At 40.0% G+C, this 19,532-nt stretch overlaps 1 long non-coding RNA gene across 2 annotated transcripts in view; it reads right to left on the reverse strand.

The window, feature by feature from the left end:
• Positions 1-1,828: 1,828 nt before the first annotated feature.
• LOC130850448 (uncharacterized) overlaps positions 1,829-19,532 on the reverse strand; it is a 66,072-nt gene continuing 48,368 nt past the window's right edge. Inside the window, exons 2-3 of one of the 2 annotated variants that reach the window (XR_009052896.1) lie at positions 9,770-9,854; positions 1,829-2,195 (exon numbers count right to left, since the gene is read on the reverse strand). This is a non-coding gene — a long non-coding RNA (uncharacterized LOC130850448). Of the gene's footprint in view, positions 2,196-6,086; positions 6,154-9,769; positions 9,855-19,532 lie in introns of those variants that run through there. The other variant, XR_009052897.1, reaches the window with a different exon arrangement.

Consider the following 19,532-nt stretch of genomic DNA (forward strand, 5'->3'; position numbering starts at 1 on the left):
TCTGAAAGACTACTTCCCAGGTTATTATCCTCAATTTAGCTCCAATAAAATTCTCCATTTCTTTCTTAGATTGATTGATTAAATTTTTTGTGGACAGTCTGACTTTTTATTTTATTCTACTGGGTGTGTAATAGTATCTCTTTGTGGTTTTTATTTGCATTTCCCTAATGAATAATAATGTTTAACATCTTTTATTATTTATTTTTAATTTAACTGTAGTTGATTTAAAATATTGTGTTAGTTTCAGGTGTACAGCTTCAGATTCTTTTCCGTTATTGGTTATTACAAAATATTGAATATAGTTCCCTGTGCTTTACAGTAAATCCTTGTTGTTTGTCTATTTTATACATATTACTGTGTATCTGTTAATCCCATACTCCTGATTTATCCTTCGCCCCTGTCCTTTCCACTTTGGTAACCATAAGTTTCTTTTCTATCTCTCTGAATCTGCTTCTGTTTTGTAAATTTGTATTTTTTTGTTTTAGATTCCACATATAAGTGGTATCATGTGTCTGACTTATTTCAGTTAGTATGATAATCTCTAGGTCTATCCATGTTGCTGCAAATGGCAATATTTCGTTATTTTTATGGTGAGTAATATTCCATTGTATATGTATATACACCACATCTTCTTTATCCATTCATCTAATGGTGGGAACTTTGTTTACTTCCATATCTTGGCTATTGGTGAATAGTGCTGCTATGAACATTGGAGAGCATATATCTTTTCAAATTAGAGTTTTCATCTTTTCCAAATATATGCCCAGTAGTGGGATTGCTGGATCATATAGTAACTCTATTTCTGGTTTTTTAAGGAACCTCCACACTGTTTTCCGCAGTGGCTGCACCAATTTACATTTCCACAACAATGTAGAAGCATTCCCTTTTCTCCAAATCCTGAGTGGTGTAAGGTGACACCTCACTGTAGTTTTGATTTGTGTTTCTCTAATACTTAGCAACGTGGAGCATTTTTTCATGTACCTGTTGGCCATCTGTATGTCTTCTTTGGAGAAATGTCTATTTAGGTCTTTCACCCATTTTTTGATTGGATTTTTTGGGGTTTTTTTAATACTGAATTGTATGAGCTGTCTGTACATTTTGGAAGGTAGGCCAATATTTTCTCCCACTCCATAGGTTGTCTTTTTGTTTTGTTTATGGTTTCCTTTGCTGTGCAAAAGCTTATAAGTTTGCTTAGGTCCCATTTGTTTATTTTTGCTTTTATTTCTTTTGCCTTGGGAGGTGATCTAAGAAAATATTACTAAGATTTATATCCAAGAATGTTTTGCCTACATTCTCTTTTAGGAATTTTATGGTGTCATGTCTTATATTTAAGTCTTAAGCCATTTTGAGTTTCTTTTTGTGTATGGTATGAGAGAGTGTTCTAACTTCATTGATTTCCATGAGGCTGTCCAACTTTCCCAACACCATTTGCTGAAGAAACTGTCTTTTCTCCACTATATATTCTTGCCTCCTTTGTTGAAGATTAATTGACCATAGGTATGGGGGTTTATTTCTGGCTCTCCAGTCTTTGAACATCTTTTCTTTACTATACCCATTTGCCTTGTATATTTATTCTTTGGTGAAGTGTTTATTCAAACCTTTTGCCCATTTTAAAAATTGGGTTATTTGTTTTATTGTTGAGTTGTAAGAGTTCTTTATATATTCTGGATATGAATCAGATATATGGTTCATTTTTTTATCAGTTATATGATTATAAATATATTCTCCCAGTCTGTGGCTTGCCTCTTCTTTTCTTACTATTTAGGAATTTGAATAGACAGGGATAAGAGTATGCAAATTATGAAGCTATTGCCCTAATACGGTAAAAGATGTTAATTTTATTTTATTTATTTTTTTAATACATTTATTTGTTTATTTATTTATTGGCTGTGTTGGGTCTTTGTTGCTGCACACGGGCTCCCTCTAGTTGCTGCAGGCGGGGGCCACTCTTCATTGAGGTGTGGAGGCTCCTCATTGTAGTGGATTCTCTTGTTGTGGAGCACGGGCCCTACGCGCGTGGGCCTCAACATTTGCGGCAGATGGGCTCAGTAGTTGTGGCTCACGGGCTCTAGAGCGCAGGCTCAATAGTTGTGGCGCACAGGCTTAGTTGCTCCGTGGCATGTGGAATCTTCCCAGGGCAGGGCTCGAACCCATGTCCCCTGCATTGGCAGGCAGATTCTTTACCACTGCACCACCTAGGAAGTCCAAAGATGTTAATTTTAAAATGGAGGTAGTGAAGTGGAGAAAAATTGACAGATTTCAGATTTTTTAAAATTTATTTTACTGAAGTATAGTAGATCTGCAACGTTGTGTTAATTTCTGCTGTACAGAAAAGTGATTCATATATATATATATGATTCATATATATATATAAATGTGTGTATATATATATATATATATACACAGACATTTTTTCATATTCTTTTCCATTATGGTTTATCACAGGATATTTTTATACATTCTTATTGGAGTATAATTGCTTTACAATGTTGTGTTAGTTTCTCCTGTACAACAAAGTGAATCAGTCATATGTATACATCTATCCCCATATCCGCTCCCTCTTGAGCCTCCCTCCCACCCTCCCTATCCCACCCCTCTAGGTCATCACAAAGCACCCAGCTGATCTCCCTGTACTGTGCAGCAGCTTCCCACCAGCCATCTATTTTACATTTGGTAGTGCATGTATGTCAATGCTACTCTCTCACTTCGTCCCAGCCTCCCCTTTCCCCCCTCCACCCCACGTCCTCTAGTCTGTTCTCTACTTTATTCCTTTATTCCTGCCCTGCCACTAAGTTCATCAGTACCATTCTTCTAGATGCCATATATATGTGTTAGCATTTGGTATTTGTTTTACTCTTTCTGACTTACTTCACTCTGTATGACAGACTCTAGGTCCATCCACCTCACTACAAATAACTCAATTTCATTCCTTTTTATGGCTGAGTAATATTCCATTGTGTACATGTGCCACATCTTTATCCATTCGTCAATGGACATTTAGGTTGCTTCCACGTCCTGGCTATTGTAAATAGTGCTGCAATGAACATTGTGGTACATATATCTTTTTGAATTATGGTTTTCTCAGGGTATATGCCCGGTAATGGGATTGCTGGGTCATATGGTAGTTCCATTTTTAGTTTTTTAAGGGATCTCCATACTATTCTCCATGGTAGCTGTATCAATTTACATTCCCACCAACAGTGCAGGAGGGTTCTCTTTTCTCCGCACCCTCTCCAGAATTTATTGTTTGTAGACTTTTTGATGATGGCCATTCTGACCAATGTGAGGTGGTACCTCATTGTAGTTTTGATTTGCATTTCTCTAATAATTAGCAATGTTGAGCATCTTTTCATGTGCCTGTTGGCCAACAAATGCATTTTATTGTAATAGGGAGAAACAAGTCTGACTCCATATTGGATCTGTTTCTTTCACTTTAACCTTTGTATTCTATTGCCCTTGCTGCAAGTTAATACTAAAGGAAGGTTGCCTGTAGCTTAAAACACATTAAGTTCCATCTCCAGGAACCCTGCCCCCATGCCTGAGTGTTAAGCTAAAACATCTTTGTCTAGCTCACAGAAAACATCCTGACCAGGCCCAGCTGTAGATGGCTGCAGGGAAGCATATTAATACATCTCCTCTGGAGTCTTGTCTGAACCAGGAAATACCCACAGCAACTTATTGCCTTTTTCACTTTACCTCCTCACCTCTCTATCTCTGTACCATAAAAAAAACTAGCACCGAAACCCAGACAACAGGACTTCCATGCAGGGGGCATGAGTTTGATCCCCGGTTGGGGAACTAAGATCCCACAAGCTGCACAGCACAGCCAGGAAAAAAAGAAAAAAGAAACCCAGACAAGATGGTTCTTTAGGGCATTAGTTTGCTATACAGATCTTGGTCTGCTGGCTTTCCAAATAAAGTCGCTATTCCATTCCCCAGCACCTCATCTCTCCATTGATTGGCCTGTCATGTGGTGAGCAGTACAAACTTGAACTCTGTAACATTTTGAAGACATAATGCATAGGACTTGGTGATGCATTAGACAGAAAATTTGAAGAAGCAGGTGTTTTTGTTTGTTTTGTTTCATTTTTTATTAATTTTCATTGGAGTATAGTTTATTTACAGGATTGTGTTAGTTTCTGCTGTACAGCAAAGTGAATCAGCTATACATATACATATATCCCCCCTCTTTTTTGGATTTCCTTCCCATTTAGTCACTACAGAGCACTGAGTAGAGTTCCCTGTGCTATTCCCTGTGCTATACAGTAGGTTCTCATTAGTTATCTACTTTATACATAGTAATGTATACATCAATCCCAATCTCCCAATTCATCACACACGACCCTTCCCTCCCTGGTATCCATATGTCCATTCTCTATGTCTGTGTCTCTATTTCAAGGAGCAGGTGTTTTAATTCTGATTTTCTGGCATGAAAATAGATTCAATAGAGACACGATTTTCTGATACAGAGGAGATACAATAAAAATCAGATTTGAGAACAGGAAATCAGGAGTTGAATTTAAGTACTTTTGAGATGTTTGTGAATTTTTATTCACAAAATTCACAAAAATTATTAAAATTATTATGAAAAATAATTTTAAAAGATAGAGTCTTAGAAGTAGAATTGCTATGGGACTTCCCTGGTGGTGCAGTGGTTAAGAATCCTCCTGCCAATGCAGGGGACATGAGTTTGATCCCTCGTCCAGGAATATCTCACATGCAGAGGAACAAATAAGCCCGTGCACCACAACTACTGAACCCCCATGCTGCAACTACTGAAGCCCGAGAGCCTAGAGCCCATGCTTTGCAATAAGAGAAGCCACTGAACTGAGAAGCCCATGCACTGCAATGAAGAGGAGCCCCTGCTCATCACAACTAGAGAAAGCCCTTGCACAGCAAGAAGACCCAACACAGTTAAAAAACAAAACAAAACAAAACAAAAAACCCCAGCAGTATCTTTAAAAAAAAAAGAGGAGAAGGAGAAGGAGCAGGAGGAGAAGGGGAAGGGGGAGGGGGAGGGGGAGAAGGAGGAGGAGGAGAAGAAGGAGAAGGAGAAGAAGGAGAAGAAGGAGAAGAAGGAGAATTGCTGGCCCAACAGATAAAACTGATAGACATTACCAACCCTTTTCAATGACCTTTCCCTCAAGCCCTTGCTAAATCTAAATAGTATCAATCTTTTTTTTTAATTGGCCCCTTTATATAATGTCTATATCCTATGCTTTAATTTATAAATAAACATGAAAAACCAAATTTTGATTCACATTTCCCTGATTCTTGGTTGAACAACTGTGATATTATGATTTATAAGAAGTATATATTTGGTCTCTCGGGGAGTAAGAAACTTTCCTCTACCCTTCCAGGTTTTTCTGGATGGTCTAAAAATTAAGTTGACATGAGACACATTAACAGGAGAAAAGCAAACAAAAGTTTAACAACCTGTATACATGAGGTAGACTCAGAAAAACTGAGTAACACTCCAAAATGGTTGAAACCCTCATCTTAAATACCATCCTCAGAGCTAACGACAAAAGTGGATGTTGGCAGGTGGTGCTTTGAGACCTCAAAGGGGAGGAAGACAATTGACATGGAGATGGAAACAGAGAGGAATTTAATAAACTTTGCTGGGTTCCTCCCTGTCTATACACCTAGTTCATACTATCGTTGTCTATGGTAACAGCTTCTTTCCTGGAAAAGGCCCTCTATCTAAATTCTTTAGACAGAGGAAAAGTCAGACTTTCTTCCTGAGTCTTCTGGGTCTTGACTGTTTTCAGTTTGCAACACACTTCATACTGAGGAGACATTTTGGGGTGGCAGACTTTGCTCCCCTACAGGTCATTCAGATGACCAAAATATGTTTTTCATATAGTGTATTTGGTCTTCATCCATGGATCCTAGCTCACAGCCGACAAAACACTTGGGATTTCCTGAGCCATAACTGGAAGCAACTTTTGTCATATTATGTGGTCTCCTCTCTTCAGTTCCTGAAACTGCTTCAGACCATGAAGGTGAAATGGGTGTCTTTTTACTCATAACAAGACTTTTTCCACCACAACTGGGTTTATGTTAATGAGATTATTACCTGAAAACCGGGTTCGCCTCTAGGTAGGTGTCAAGCCAAAAGACACAACTGTAAGCAGATAGGGTAGAGGGTCCCTGGAGAAAGAGAATCAGGCGTGGCTTACTTGATGTAAGAGAAGCCATTTTTGGCCTAAGCTATATTGTGATCTAAGCTTGGCCACAATGCTTGCCCTTGAACTGGTCTCAGCAACTAATGACCTTATGGGAATGAAAGAATGCAAAAACAAAACTGTTATCAGGCAAGAGAAGTAACAATAGCAAAGATAATACATCTCAGTTTTGTTCCAAAAGTAAAGATTAGCCTTCAGTGCTCAACCAGCAGATCAACCCACAGATCAACTGGAACTTAAGGGATGATGATGTTGACTTTTTCTTACCCTCCTGACTTCAATCAACTAAGCTTGGACTCTGTTGACCTTTGCCCCAATTCTATGCTGGATTCTCCTCTGCTCAAGGCACTTTATGAATATGCATGTACCCTTAGCTTAAAACTTCCCCGATTTTGCTGTTGTGGAGACGTTGCTTTGGGAAAGATCCCCAGTGTTCTCTTTACTTGCTGCAAGTCATAAATCCTTCCTTCTTTCAATCTCTGGCTTGGTTTTGTCTTTTGACACCCACCAAGAGGCAAAGCCAGTTTTGGGGTAACACAACCAAGCCAAAGAGCAGGAAAAGGAAGGATTTATTACTTGCAGTAAGTAAGGAGAACACCAGGGATATTTCCCAAAGCAGCGTCTGCTTTTTCTTTTTCCACCACATCCCAGTTATTGAAAATCCTAATGGCCACCTCAATCAGTTGGGAAGTGTAGGTGGTAAGTCCTACTGCAATCTTTTGAAGATTTAGAGTCCTAAGGCTGATCAGGGATGCCTGATCATGAAAGGCCTCAGTGAGACAATCTGTGTCTCTCTTCCTAGTTTTGACTCTCATTAGGGGGTCCTGGTAACCTGAATTATTTGTAGAGGGGCACCACTTTGGTATACCTGGACAACTTAAGCGTGCCCTTTTAAACTATCTGTTGAAAGAACTTAACTCCCTAGACAAGGAAATTTTCAGTGGCTAAGAACAGCTGAATCTGTGTCTCCACCAACCTTTATTGTAGACCTCTTGATAGCTGGAGATAAAACCTCAACTGAGGATATGGGGAACCAGATATCAGCCCCCTCGGACAGCCTGTTAGGGTGCATTCTGAGTCATTGGAAACAATGTCTTTACCACAATGATAAAAAAAAACACCAACTTATTTTCTTTTGTAATACTGTCTGGCTACAATACCAACTAGGCGACCTGGAGAAACAGCCAAATAACGGCTCATTAAACTATAATAACATCTTTTAACTTGAATTCTTTTCTAAAAACCCCTCTGCCTTTTTGGAGAGGATTGGAGAATGCCTTAGGCAATACATTACCCCAGGCCCTGAGCATCGAAGAAGTACAGTAGTAATAAACACCTATTTCATATCTCAGAGTGTTCCAGATACTTGCTGCAAACTTCAAATGATTACGGTAGGACTTACCAACCCAAACCTCCCAACTGGCTGAGGTGGGCTTTAGGGTTTTCAATAACTGGGATGCAGCAGAAAAAGAAAAAGGAGACACTGCTTTAGGAAAGATCCCAGGTGTTATCCTTACTTGCTGCAAGTAATAAATCCTTCCTTCTCCTACTCTTTGACTTGGTTGTGTCTTTTGGCTTGACACCCACCAAAAGACAAACCCAGTTTTCAGGTAACAAGATGACATTTGGGAATCACCTAAGGATGGGGCTGGTTGCCAATGGAACCAACCTTGAATGGAGGGGTTGAAATTTCAGTCCCATCCCCCTAATTTCCAGGGAGAGTAGAGGAGCTAGAGGTTGAATCAGTCACCAATGGCCAATGATGTAATCAAGCATGCCTGCGTAATAAGGCCTCCATAAAACCCAGAAAGATGTGATTTGGGGAGCTTCCAGGTTGGTGAACATGTGGAGATTAAGGGAGAGTAGCTCACCTGGAGTGGACTTGGATGCTCCATGCCCTTCTCACATACCTTGCCCTATAAAACTCTTCCATCTGGCTGTCCCTGAGTTATACCCCTTTATAGTAAGCCAAAAATCTTAGTAAGTAAAATGTTTCTCTGAGTTCTGTGAGCTATTCTAGCAAATTAATCAAACCTAAGGAGGGGACTCTATGGGAAACTCTGATTTATATGATTTATAACCAGTTGGTCAGACAGGCAACAACCTGAGACTGTGACTGGCATCTGAGGCGGGGGGCAGTGTTGTGGGACTGAGGCCTGTGGGATCTGATGCTGTCTCCAGGTAGATAGTGTCAGATTGAGTTGAACTGTACATCCAGCTGGTGTCAGAGAATTGCTAGTTGGTGCTAGTGTGGAAAACCCTCTCTCCATACACATTGGAACTGGTTCCATACATTGTAATTGGACTTTTAGCAACTTTTTAGTAAATGGGCTATTTGTATTTCTTCCTTTGTGGTTTCACAGTTCCTATTGTTTCATTTTTTTTTTAATTAAGGATTACATGAACTCTTTGTTTTATGATTATTATCCCCTTGTCTGTTACATATGTTGCACATATTTTTTTCCCAGTTTTCCTCTTATCTTTTATTTCACTTATGATAACTTTCATCATGAACACTTAATTTTACAAGAACACTTCTGTTTATCTGTTTTGTTGTGGCTTCCAGGTTTGGAGTCTTGCTTGTGCCTTTCCCTCCCCCAAATTACTAAGATAGTCTTTGTTTTACTTGAGCACATCATAGTAGAGTTTCTTATGCTTAATCCTCTAAACAATTAAAATTTACTTTATGGCATGCTGTGAGATAAAAGTAAACTTTCTTTTCTGTTTCTAAATAATAACTGATACTCTCAATGACGTTTATTCTATACTCCATTATTCCCCTTTGATTTGAAATACCACCTTTAATATACTAAATTTTCATAAATACACAAGTGAAACCAGATTCTCTAAAGTTGATCTAAGACTGTTTTTACAGTAAGAATTACAGTTATTCCTGATAATAAAATCATGGTATCAGCACACAGGTGTGCTTATCTCCTTAGCAAGCAAGGGATCATGCACCCAGCTCAGAGAGATAGGATGTAAAGCCATGATGGAAGAGCCGCTTTAAAAGGAGGGTGTAGACTACATCACACTACATTTTACTTCCAACTGAATTAAATCTCTATTGACCCAGATTTTCATGATGCTATTAAAGTACAGGTTCTGCATTAGCTTCAGTAGTTCTGGGAACTATATGGAGCTCAGTAGCTAAGTTCAGAATAGATTCCTGACGATAGAGGCAAAGGCCAAGGAAAGATCAATAAGAGCTGCACATAATTTTATGCTGTTTTTAAGAGATTTCGTCACAAAGTGATACATGAGTAAGACGATGGTCAACAATGGGAGAGCAGTGCAAATTTTTCTCTGTTTGTCCTGTAAACTATTTACCTGAGAGACCCCAAGTGGAATTCGCCCAGGAGCAAACTTACTGGCAAGCATTTTAGATTTAATAACTGGTGAATTAAAGTCTATTATCTGTGAGGAATGGAGAATTGACCTTTAAGAAATGGAAGAGACCATACTTTAAGTCCTACCCGATGGACCTCCAAATAGGGTTAAAATATAAGCAAGTGCTACAAATGAGAAACCATTATCCCACAAGCCTTGACTATTTCAGAAGAAGGAGATTTACACCAGACCTTTTGTTTACTTGCAGCCATGCTGTGCGATAGTGTTCTCAGTCAGGAAAAGATTTAAGAGTTGATTTCCTTATTGGGTCTTCCTCTATTGAAAGAAAAACAGAGTGAAGATTTTGGGTTGAGTCAGTTCTTCCAATGTTCTTATTCAAACAAGAGCAATTTACAAAATATCTGCTTCTCAAACTCCATGAAATCAAAATAGCTAGTATTTATTGAGCAATTACTTTGCATATACCCATCAGCATCCCGTTATACATTAATTCTCACTAATATTTACAATAACCCTATTAAATATGTATCACTGTCCCCCTTTTACAGAAAACTGAGACTCAAAGGAGTTAAGTAACATTAAACTAGTGTATGACATGGCCATGACTCAAATCTAGTTCCAGTTAATTCCATTATACCATACAAGCTCAAAGCATGGAGCGGATGGAAGGGCTAGGGCAATGGGAGTTAGATAAGTGGGTTGTCATCCTTGTGTAGCAAGGAGACTATTAGAAAAGCGATTTTATCTGAATTTCTCTAGAGAGAAATGAGAGGAAGCAATGTTGATTTTCAGTAAACCAAGGTACCTGAATTATCCTACAACTGTAGTATTTAAGAAGTCGATGCTTAATAATTTAGATAACTTTAAATTTGTTGTTTTTATTGCTCTTGTGCAACAAAAAGCAGGCTCACTGAGCCAGCCTACGTTGACAATGATTTGGTGAAAATTTTCATCCTCCTACCACAATCAGATGTTCAATTTAATTTCAAACTATAATTAGAAGCTGCTATTTTTTAATGTTTATTATTTAATGTTGTCATAGGCTGCATGAAGTTCACTTTAAGCATGTTTTCTTATTTTGTGTTATTAAAGGTAGGTGGCATTTTTAGTGCCATGTATAACTTGGTTTGTGATTATACAAGCAGCAATTATAAGCAACAGGCTTTAGCCAAATCTGCTGAATAGACCGGGTCAGATTATGGTGGTCAGAGTAAGGGACAGGGAAAATACTCAGTGTCCCTGATAAAAATATCAACTAAGAAGTCACAGTAGGACTTCCTTGGTGGCGCAGTGGTTAAGAATCCGCCTGCCAATGAAGGCGACACGGGTTCAATCCCTGGTCCGGGAAGATCCCACATGCCGCAGAGCAACTAAGCCCGTGCGCCACAACTACTGAGCCTGCGCTCTACAGCCCAAGAGCCACAACTACTGAAGACTGCGTGCTCTAAGGCCCATGCTCCGCAACAAGAGAAGCCACCACAATGAGAAGCCCGAGCACTGACATGAAGAGTAGCCCCCGCTCTCCACAACTAGAGAAAGCCCTCGTGCAGCAATGAAGACCCAACACAGCTAAAAATAAATAAATAAATATTTTTTAAAAAGTCATCACAGTAGGTGGAAAAGAAGTACTTTGTTGAGTGGGGCAATTTTTAAAGGACAGGATGAAATCCATGATTAACTGTCCATTTTACCTTTCAGATAAAAATGCTAAGAGGGCAAAGGAAATAAATCAAAATGCAAGACAGTTCAGCTTCCATAAAGCGGCTGGACCAGCTGCCCTGATTCCAAATCACACGCCTGAGCTATCCTATGAAGACAATAGGTAAATCCCACTATGCAAAGGTAAATCCTTCCACCACCAGGAGAACATCCCTTTGCCTGAAACAGCAGCCTGAACCTGTCCAAGAGGAAGAGATTTGGATTCATACCCCTAAACTGAGACTAGTTGCAAGTGATTTCATTAATCTTTTGTTTTTCTAAACCAGCCAAGTATTTAATTAAAATATATTAAATCATACTCATCACTTATTCTAACTAGAATTCTGTTTCCCACATATAAAGTGTTAGATTGAATGATATCTTGAACTCATCTTGCTTAAGAACTGTGTGATTCTACAAGTATAGAACTGTAGGAAGAATTGGCACAATAGCAGTTTCTGAGAAAAAAAAAAAACTGTCCCAGAATGATTATTCACCATGAACTTAGAAACACAAACAGGTGGATGAATGTAAGAATAGCATCTCAATCAAAGCAGGTAACAATTTAAGGGCACTCTGTACTTCCAGCCCACATTCAGAATATCATAATCGGTTCTAAGAAACACATTCTAACAATGATACTGATAAAGTAAAATGTAACCAGTAGAGAGCAATCAGGATGGTAAGGCAGCAGGATATTGAATGCAGGAAGTAATACCAGCAGGAAGCTGGAGGGCTAGGGAATATGTTTTTGGAGCTCCTGGTAAGATTGTTCCCCTACAGCCTTACCATCGGAAACTATCTAGGAGTCCAAACCAGAGAAAGAGGCTATAACTGAACTGATTACCCACCTCCTCCTTAGAGATCCCCAGGACAAAGGTCAGCAGGCGTCACATCGCTATTTACCTTAGTCACCCACAAAGTCCAAGCTTCCAGGTCATCCAACATCACTGGGGTTTTCTCCTTCTAGGACACTGTACACACCTCACTGGCCCAACCTTCCTGAAGCACCCAAACTTTTAGGTCCTAGGGAACCCACAGCAAAATCCTTTTTCTCAGATAATTCTCGGAGTGTTCCCTACTCTGTGCTTCCCAGTAGCCTCTGTGAGTATACTGCTACACCTGCATCCTTCCCAAGTGAATCATATTCTTTTCCATATTCAACGTATCACAATGTCTGGAGATGGTGTAAATATCCTTGCTCTTCATTCTCATGTAAAAAACGAATTCCCCTTCCTGCTCCCACAAAATTTCAGCTCTTTAGAGAACGTGCCATTAGACTCTGGAATTCACTAACTTCATTTTACAACCTTCAGCCTCCCATCACTCACCCTCATTCTTTGAAGATCCGAAGCTCTGGATTTTCTACATTCCTTTCTAGCACAGCTGCTGTCATCACTACTGGTGACTCCATGACCAACAAAAGAGCCCACCAATGCCCAGGCCTCTGAGGTCCTTGATCTCTTCTCATGAAGCATCGCTTCCTGCATCTGAAAGCTTTGCTTCAGTCGTCGCATTCTCAGATCCCCACCACCTCCCCAGGTCTCCCCCTCATCAGTCCTTCAGCCTCACCAGAAATTCAGTTGTTGACACCGATACTTTCATTGTCAACCTCGTTTCTCTCCTTCTTCATTTCTCTAGCTTATTCTCTATGGTCCATCATTATAGTCACCCCTCGCATACACCGTCAACTGCTTTGCCCCTCTCCTCACTTTTCTTATTTGGAGACAAAACTTGGATCTGGGTAAAACCAAATCTCTACCCACCTGGCACCCGGCACCCGGCACCCGGGAACTGAAAATAGCTAGCTTAACATTCAGTAGCGCTGACTAGTTTCAGCTTTAAAATTACGGCTACGGATCTCAATGTGGTTCTTTGCTCCGTGGAGCAATCTCACTTCATGCCCTGGTAAAGTCACTTTCCCTCTCACCCAGATGTCTATTTTATACTCCTTTATTTCAAATTTCTAAAGCCCATTCCCCCACCCCTTCTTTGCTGTCTCTTTCTTCTCTTGCACGTGGTTTTGTTCTGAGCCCTCTTCTCTCTGTACTGTACCTGCATTCTCTCCTCAACACTTATCAAGGCCCATGGTTTTAATTATCACATGTACAGTGGTAGCTCTAAGATTTATTTCTTCTCAGAGCCCCAGATGTCTACATTCTACTGCCTGTTCAACAGCTCCCCTTGAATGTCCCCTAGGCATCTCAAGTTTACCATAGCCAAAATAGATCTCTATTTTCCACACCAAAAATATGCTTTTCCCCTAGTCATTCCCATATCATTTGCTGAGTTGCTCAAGCCAAAACTTAGGAGTTAGTCTTGGTTCTTTTCTTTCACTCACTCACCACATCCAGTGTAACAAGATCTGTGAACTTCATCATGTATGAATGGGAACTTACTTCTTAACACCTTCATAGCTACCACCTGAGTCCAGGCCTCTATCCTTCAACTCTCACCTGGACTAATGCAATATCTTACTGCTTCCACCCTTGCCCTTTGAGAGCCATTCCCCCTTAGGCTGCCATAAAACATACACTTCCCTCCTTGAAATTCTTCAAGAGCTTCCCTGTCCACTTAGAATAGATTTCAGACTCCACATAAGGTCTTTCATGCTCTAATGGACCAGCTTAATGCTCTTAACTCCTCTCCTGCTCTCTCACTTGGCTCCAGCCTCACTGCCCTTCTTGCAGTGACCTAAATGTGTAGGAAAGGGAAAAAACTTTTTCCTCTACTGTCGTTATTGTTTGTTTCCGTATCTTTTAAATTTTTTATACAATTTTTAAAGGTTTCTTTCCATGTACAGTTATTACAAAACGTTAGCTATATTCCCCGTGTTGTACAATACATCCTTGAGCCTGTCTTACACTCAGCACTTTGTACATCCCACACCCTCACTCCTGCATGGCCCCTCCCACCTCCCCACTGGTAACCACAAGTTCGTTTTCGATATCTGTGTGAGTCTACTTCTCTTTCATTATACTCACTAGGTTGTTGTATTTTTTAGATTTCACACATAAGTGATATCATACAGTATTTGTTTTTCTCCATCTGGCTTATTTCCCTTAGCATAAAGCCCTTCAAGTCCATCCATGTTGCTGTAAATGGCAAAAAAATTCATTCTTTCTTTATGACTGAGTAGCGTTCCACAGCTGCTTCCATATCTTGGCAAATTGTAAATGATGCTGCTGGTAATACTACGGGGCATGTATCTTTTTGAATTAGTGTTTTTGGGTTTTGGGGATATATACCTAGCAGTGGAATTGCTGGATCACATGGTTGTTCTATTTTTAGTTTTCTGAGGAACCTCCATGATGTTCTCCACAGTGGTTGTACCAATTTACGGGTCCATCAACAGTGTACAAGGGTTCCCTTTTCTTCACAGCCTCACCAACATTTGTAATCTGTGTTCTTTTTAATGATAGCCATTCTGACATGTGTGAGGTGATATCTCATTGTGGTTTTAACTTGCATTTCCCTGATGATTAGCCATGTTGAGAATCTTTTCATGTGCCTATTGGTCATCTGCATTTCCTCTCTGGAAAAAATGTCTACTGAGTTCTGTTTTAATCAGGTTGTTTGTTTTTTCTTTTTTTGAAGTTGAGTGGTATGAGCTATTTTTATATGTTGGATATTAATCCTTTATCAGTCATATCATTTGCAAATATTTTATCCCATCCATTAGGTTGTCTTCTTATTGTGTCAATGGTTTCCTTTGCTGTGCAAAAAATTTTTAAGTTTAATTAGGTCACATTTGTTTATTTTCTTCCTGGTCTCTTATGCTTAGCACCTGAGGCCCTGCTAATTAAACTGACAAAAGACAGATTAACAGGAAAAAGATTTATTATGTATATATACAGAAGCCTTCACAGAAAAGAAGTGAAGACCCAAAGAAATGGTTGGAACCATAGCTCATATACCATTTTCACAAAGAGCAGTAAACTGTAGGGTAGTGACAAGACAAAGAAAAAAGGGTTTGGGCTTCTAGGGGTGGTAAACTGTGGGAAGGTAAATATATAGGAGAAGCCAATGAAAGATAGCATTATTTTAGTAAGGTTTGTTATGCTGACTCATTCTCATCCAGGGACTTCCCTGGTGGCGTAGTGGTTAAGAATCCGCCTGCCAATGCAGGGGACATGAGTCAATCCCTGGTCCGGGAAGATCCCACATGCTGCAAAGCAACTAAGCCCATGGGCCACAACTACTGAGCCTGCGCTCTAGAGCCCGAGTGCCTAGAGCCCATGCTCCACAACAAGAGAAGCCACCACACTGAGACGCCCACGCACCACAACAAAGAGTAGCCCCTGCTCGCCACAACTAGAGAAAACCCACGTGTAGCAACAAAGACCCAACGCAGCCATAAATAAATAAATAAATAAAATACTAAATGCTACCTTTAAAAAAAAAAAAAAAAGACTGTGCCCAGTGATCAGAGTCATTCTCTCCATTCAGATTTGGAAAGGGGAAGAAGGACATCTTTACAAAGGGAAATTTACACCCTGTCTGAGACACAAGGAGGGGACGAAAGACGGCTCTCCCTGCATCTGCTGTTTCTCAGTTGTCTTCAGCTCAAAATTATGCTTATGCCAAAGGAGCATGTTTTGGGGTGGCGTGCTCTGACCCCCTTCACGTGCCAAGCTTTCCCTGCTCCTCACCATCATACTTACCGCTCTCACCAGTTGGAACGCTCCCCAGGTTTTGCTTGCCATGATCTTTCGTATCATTTAATTCTTTCCTGAAGTGTCACCTCCACAGAAAAGTCGTTTTTAAAAAAATATGTATTTATTTACTTATTTATTTATTTTGGCTGTGCCAGGTCTTAGTTGCAGCATGTGAAATCTTTAGTGGTAGCATGCGAAATCTTTAGTTGCAGCATGCGAACTCTTAGTTGTGGTGTGCATGTGTGATCTAGTTCCCTGACCAGGGATCGAATCCAGGCACCCTGAATTGGGAATGCCGCCACTGGATCTTAGCCACTGGATCACCAGGGAAGTCCCATCCACAAAGAAGTCAGTTCTGATCACCCTATATCAAAATATACCCTCATTTCCTCTTACCCTGATTTATTATCTGAAATTATCGTGTAGGTCTATTTACTTTTTAAAAAGAATCACCTATTAAATCACCACTAGAATGTAATCTCCATGATGGCAGTATTTGTATCCTGTTAACCACTATCACCCACAGGTAAACTGTGTCTGATATATAGTTTTACTGTTCAATAAACATATATTAATGAGATAACTGGGTCACAGTTGAGCAGTGAATATGTGGGCTCCTTTTTATTTTCCTTTTATTTTTAAATTGAAGTAGTTTATTTACAATGTGTTAATTTCTCCTGTACAGCAAAGTTATTCAGTTATACACATACATACATTCTTTTTTATATTCTTTTCCACTGTGGTTTATCACAGGATATTGAACACAGCTCCCTGTGCTATACAGTAGGTCCTTGTTGTTTATCCATTTATATATATATAATAGTTTGCATCTGCTAACCCCAAGCTCCCAATCCATCCCTCCCCCATTCCCCCTTGGCAACCACAAGTCTTTTCTCTATGTCTGTGAGTCTGTTTCTGTTTTGTAGATAAGTTCATTTCTGTCATATTTTAGATTCTACATATAAGTGATATCATATGGTATTTGTCTTTCTCTTTCTGACTTACTTCATTTAGTATGATAACCTCCAGTTCCATCCATGTTGCTGCAAATGACATTATTTCATTCTGTTTAATGGCTGAGTAATATTCCACTGTATACATGTACCACAACTTCAACTTCTTCATCCATTCATCTATTGATGGACATTTAGCTTGCTTCCATGTTTTGGCTATTGTGAATAGCACTGCTATGAACATTGTGGTGCATGCATCTTTTTGAATTATAGTTTTGTCTGGATATATGCCCAGGAGTGGGGTTGCTGGATCATATGGCAGCTCTACTTTTAGTTCTTTCAGGAACCTCCATACTGTTTCCCACAGTGACTGCACCAATTTACACTCCCACCAACTGTGTAGGTGCATTCCCTTTTCTCCCAAGCTTTCCAGCACTTATTATTTCATGATGGCCATTCTGACCATGTGAGGTGATACCTCATTGTAGTTTTGATTTGCATTTTTTGAATAATTAGCAATGTTGAGCACCTTTTCATGTGCCTATTGGCCATCTAAATACAGTGTTTTTTAAAGAATTAATTTAGTTGCTGTGTTAAGTAAAGCCAGCAAATGGGTAAGGGTGGGGGGTCAACCATGAACAGAAACAAAAACAGAGAAATGAGTTAGGATGCTATTGCAGAAGAGAAATGAGAGTAACTAGGACCAAAGTCATAGCCCAGTAGAGGGGACAGACTGTCTGATTCTGGATATATTTCGAAGGCAGTCAATAATATGCAGTGTGAAAGAAAGAGTAAAGGATGATTTCAATATTTTTGACCATGATAACTGGAAGAACAGGATTGCCATTTCCTAAACATTCATGTGCATGGCCACAACATTGCCACTAATAATCTAAGTGACTTTAGACAAGTCACTGCCCTTCTCTGAGCCTCACGCTTCTCGTTTATATAATACAATGAGAGATTTAAACTAGATCAAAGGTCCTCATACTGTGTTGCTGCGTGTGCCCCAGCAGACTGCTCAGAAGATGAGAGGAAAGTCAGGCAAATTGAATGGTGGACCTGTATATTGTCTATTTAAAGTTTTATTTAACACTGCTGAAATTTTTAAAAATTTAAAATTTGGGAGGTAATTAGGTCATGAAGGTGGTGCCCTCATGATGGGATTAGATGTCCTTATAAGAAAAGATTATCTCCCTCTTCCCTCTTCCCTCTTCCCTCCTCCCTCTTCCCTCTCTAATATAAGAAGAGGGTGATCTGCAAGCTAGGAAGAGGGTTGTCATCAGGTCACTGCCAGGTAGCTTGATCTTGGACTTCCCAGCCTCCAGAATTGTGAGAAATTGGTTGTCTAAACCACCCAGACTGCGGTAACTTTTTATAGCAGCCTGAGCTAAGACAATCGTTTTACCTAGATCTGGGGTCCCCAAACTCTGGGCCATGAACCCACACAGGGCCATGGCCTGTTAGCAGCCAGGTCGCACAGCAGGAGCCAAGCTTCATCTGCCACTCCCAATCGCTCACATCACCACCTGAACCATCCGCCTCCCCTACCATCCATGGAAAAATTGTCTTCCACGAAACCCGTCCCTGGTGCCAAAAACTGGGGACCACTGATCCAGATGACTTATGAAATCCCTTCCATTCCAGCGCTCAAGTTATACCAACAAGTTAAAATTGTTGATTTGTACAAGTGGCGTTAGTCCAACTCTACCACATCACTGTTACAGCCAGCAGAGAGATTGAGTGGGTTTTGTTGTGACCTGTCACCGTCATTGTCAATACAGTAGTGGTCACTGCCTAGCCTTTCTACGTGCCTGGTGGGAGGGAATCCAGGGTAGGATTGCTTGCACAATGCAGCACTGGATTATTTCAATGGTGTTTAATTATTTCCCCCTCCTTGGAATAAAGTTTGAAGTTTCAACAGCTGGTCTCCTTTCGAAGGCTCTTTCAGGTTTCAGTTTCTTTCATTCCTGACTTGAGCCTTCTGGCAGTAAAGGCTAATTTCTAAATGATCTGAGCGGCTCACCTCAGGTGAGTGAGAGCAAAATAGAAACAGGAAGTAGGTATGATAAGGGCCAGAGACACACCTACAGGTAGATAAGACTATGAAAACAAGCCAGTGTCTTTCCAGGATATTAATTTGTCCCCAAAATGCTACACAACTTTCAAGTTCATCCAGTATTTTAACACAATGTTTTATTCCGACATGGTCCATTCTTATTACACGACCAAAGAACTTCTGACTCCTCTGCTTTGTTTGTGCTGCTTCCCATAAAAGGAAGCGGGGTGAGAAATGCTGAAATAGCTCCACTCAGATGGTTAAAGCAATATAGAGTTGGACAGATTTAAACTCACCTTAAAATAACTGCCTTGAACAAAAACCCGGAAGGGAGATTGCTGGATCAGATGGTAGTTCTATTTTCAGTTTTTTGAGGGCCCTCCATGCTGTTTTCCACAGTGGCTGCACCATTTTGCACTTTCACCAACAGTGCACAAGGTTTCCAATTTCTCCACAGCCTCACCAACAACTATGTAAGGGTTTTTTTGTTTGGTTGGTCGGGTTTTCGTTTGTTTGTTTTTGATAATAGCCATTCTAACAAGTGTGAGGTGCTATCTCATTGTGGTTTTGATTTGCATTTCTCTGATGATCAGTGATGCTGAGCATCTTTTCATGTACCTGTTGA

Source organism: Hippopotamus amphibius, chromosome 3, assembly GCF_030028045.1.
Source record: "Hippopotamus amphibius kiboko isolate mHipAmp2 chromosome 3, mHipAmp2.hap2, whole genome shotgun sequence".
Classification (NCBI taxonomy): domain Eukaryota; kingdom Metazoa; phylum Chordata; class Mammalia; order Artiodactyla; family Hippopotamidae; genus Hippopotamus; species Hippopotamus amphibius.